The sequence below is a fragment of the Schistocerca nitens genome, chromosome 1 (genome assembly GCF_023898315.1).
Source record: "Schistocerca nitens isolate TAMUIC-IGC-003100 chromosome 1, iqSchNite1.1, whole genome shotgun sequence".
Lineage (NCBI taxonomy): Eukaryota > Metazoa > Arthropoda > Insecta > Orthoptera > Acrididae > Schistocerca > Schistocerca nitens.
Window position 1 is genome coordinate 653,738,917 of NC_064614.1, and position 3,176 is coordinate 653,742,092.

A 3,176-nucleotide genomic window follows, 5' to 3' on the forward strand; every position below is an offset into this window, starting at 1 on the left:
CAATTGGGTATACTATAATTCGAAGATTTTAAAACTTATCTCTATTTTAAAACTGCTTTCAAATCTAAGTACTGGATCGACGGCGCACAAAAGAAATTACAACTAGAGTTTTTAGTTTCAAAATCATACAGTAGTAACTCATAAAATGGCTATAGAGTTTTCGCAGAATGGCACATTAACAAGGTGAAGTACATAGACCAACGGTTGTTACATTGCTCCCTGCAGGCCACACGCGGCCCGATGAAAGCAACCTTGCGGCCCGCGGTTCTGAGCCTTATTTTACAGTAAGATGCATATAGCGGACAATAGCCGAACCCGAAACCGTCAACTGACGTTAAGAGCGTCTTAAGAATGCTTCTTTCTCAGTAGAGAGATCGAAATACGTTTAATTTTTACTGATGTCGGTAAAATCGGCCGTGAGCTAAGTAAAGTTGCGTTGTTACCTCAGGGAGAGACTGGTAAGTGGCACAGCCACTGCCGTGTTACAGGATTTTTGTCTTCTAGTACTGAAGACGCACGAGCGTGAGCGATTTGTACCGATCAGTGGTAAGGAATACATTTTGATACGGAAGTAACATGCGAACTACAAAAACGGCCATCTTTAAATGTGATACACATTTGAAGAAAACTTCGTTCAGTCGGACCTCACAGAGCGATTTCTAACATACTACCAATACAAAAAATGTCACTCGTTCTGCACGTATTTGCGGCAGTAAATGGAAGTTAAAGACTGACAGCCTGGCAACACTGTAATCACATGTACGGCAACTACCTCTGTCAGTATATGAGAATAGAGCTGTGCAGTTAGTGAAGTGAACAGGTTTTTGGTTAGCATGCATGCATGCTGGGTCGAAGCGTATTTGTTTTTATTTTCCAATTTCATTCTGCTATATAATACTGTAATATATACCGGTCCAACAATACTGAAATGATAAATGATATACCTAACCTACTGATAGTTTACAAAATGTAATTTTTCTTTGGAGAGTAAAAAATATGTAATTTTTTGGGAGGGTTTTGTACAAATTGCTGGTAAGTGTTATCGGGGATTTTTATCCTTTCTTAACCACACCTGTTGAGGGTTTCTATATTTCCCTTGGAAAAGCAGCTGTGCCAACGGCCTTGCCGCATTGGTAACACCGGTTTCCGTCAGATCACAGAAGTTAAGCGCTGTCGGGCTGGGCTAGCACTTGGATGGATGACCATCCGGGATACCGAGCGCTGTTGGCAAGCAACTCACCTCTTGTGAAGCAAACTGAGGAGCTACTTGATAGAGAAGTAGCGGCTCCGGTCTCGTAAACTGACACACGGCCGGGAGAGCGGTGTGCTGACCACATGCCCCTCCATATCCGTATCCGGTGACACCTGTGGGCTGAGGATGAAATGGCGGCCGATCGGTGCCGTTGGGCCTTCCAAGGCCTGTGGGACGGATAGAGTTTGGGGTAGCTGTAGGCTGAATAAGCTTTATAGGGAAATGTATTGTACCTTGTTTCTTACATAGTTGTTAAGCAGAAATCATTCCCATTCTACAGAAGGGAGAAATTATCATTGTACGATCCTAATTCCGTAATCTTAAATATCTTTTTCTTCTGTTTCTCTTCAGAAATATAGCTAGGTAACTGTGCTACACTACGTTCTATGGTAGGGGATAGGGACCACTTCTGGTGTCCGTTTTGTAGAAGAACACTCTTCTCTAACCTACTACGGAAGAGCCACCCTCCCCCCCGCTCTCCCCCCCCCCCCCTCCGGGTGTATGGTGGGAGGGTGCCAGTTTTTGGGGTCTACCTTCTGTCTTTCTTAGGACCTTACACTTCTAATTCTCCTTTTTCCTATCTTTCTTCCCCTTATATGGTGTTAAGTCCTATCCTCCCTCTGTCCATCTGGAATATTTTAACTACGCGAAAATGTCCTTTATCTTTTCTATACAACCTGTGATAATAACTCTAGCTGAAGGTAGCTGCAGGTAGCACTGCAGTAGAAAGTTTGCAGCCCTTGTAATGTAATTTTAATTGGTAATTACACAGCATATGAATCGGTTTGGAAAGACAGTCTTTCGTTTATTGCACTACTCTTAAATGCAGACATATTAATATTGGGACGAAGCACTTTAACAACCATTGTAGATCTCTCAAAGGCAAATATGATAAGCGAATTATCAATTATTGTATGGAACTGCTGTATTTCAGGGGGCAAACGAACTGTTTTATCTGTTTTCTTAATTACCTATAGTCTATGGTAAAATGCTCTGATAGCAAAATGACTTTGTAGAGATATATTTTTGTACATAAAACATACAGGCTTATGTTGATCCGAAAAAGGCCTCAAAAAGAGATGTTGGATGACAGCATAGAAGTTGTAATGTAAATAACTGAAGTTGTTTCCACGTTAAGGAATTATTTCTTAAAATTGGTTAAGGTAGCCTGACGCTTGTTCATTTATATGTGGTGGCAGGGGAGAGGGTAATAGATTTTCTGTATTTTATTGATACTAATTTTACTAAAAAAACCATTTGATAAATAGGTTAATCCCATAATAGCTTAATGTATAAATAAACAAGAGTAGATAGTTCTGCGTATAGGCAGAAAGGTCGTTTCGAGGGTGAGAATTAACTTCATTATGTATTAAGAATATAGCACTGTGCTTGACGTCATCGCAAACAGAGGAAAGAGACTTTCGAGCCCTACACGGCTCCACGGCTGCAAGGAATACAAATGACCCGTCGCGATGTATTGCAATAATGTCAATATATATACATATATATCGAATCTTTTTGGAAACAGCAGGCCGGCTGGTGTGGCCGTGCGGTTCTAGGCGCTTCAGTCTGGAACCGCGTGACCGCTACGGTCGCAGGTTCGAATCCTGCCTCGGGGATGGATGTGTGTGATGTCCTTAGGTTAGTTAGGTTTAAGTAGTTCTAAGTTCTAGGGGACTGATGACCATAGATATTAAGTCCCATAGTGCTCAGAACCAATCTGAACCATTTGGAAACAGCATCTTTTGTTTAGTTGGTTGAATACCAAAGTCTGAACAAAATGTCAGCCCCAAATAAAGACGCATGCTAATGATTAATCTCTTCTCCGATGTACTGTCAATGTATAAGAAATTCTGATTGTAAGTCCAAGTTGTCGAAATACTGATTTAATAGACGGTGGCACTGAATCAAGATTTAAGAAGAT

The 3,176-nt window shown here is 41.2% G+C and overlaps 1 pseudogene; it reads left to right on the forward strand.

The window, feature by feature from the left end:
* Nucleotides 1-1,112: 1,112 nt before the first annotated feature.
* Nucleotides 1,113-1,230, forward strand: LOC126209987 (5S ribosomal RNA; annotated as a pseudogene).
* Nucleotides 1,231-3,176: the final 1,946 nt, after the last annotated feature.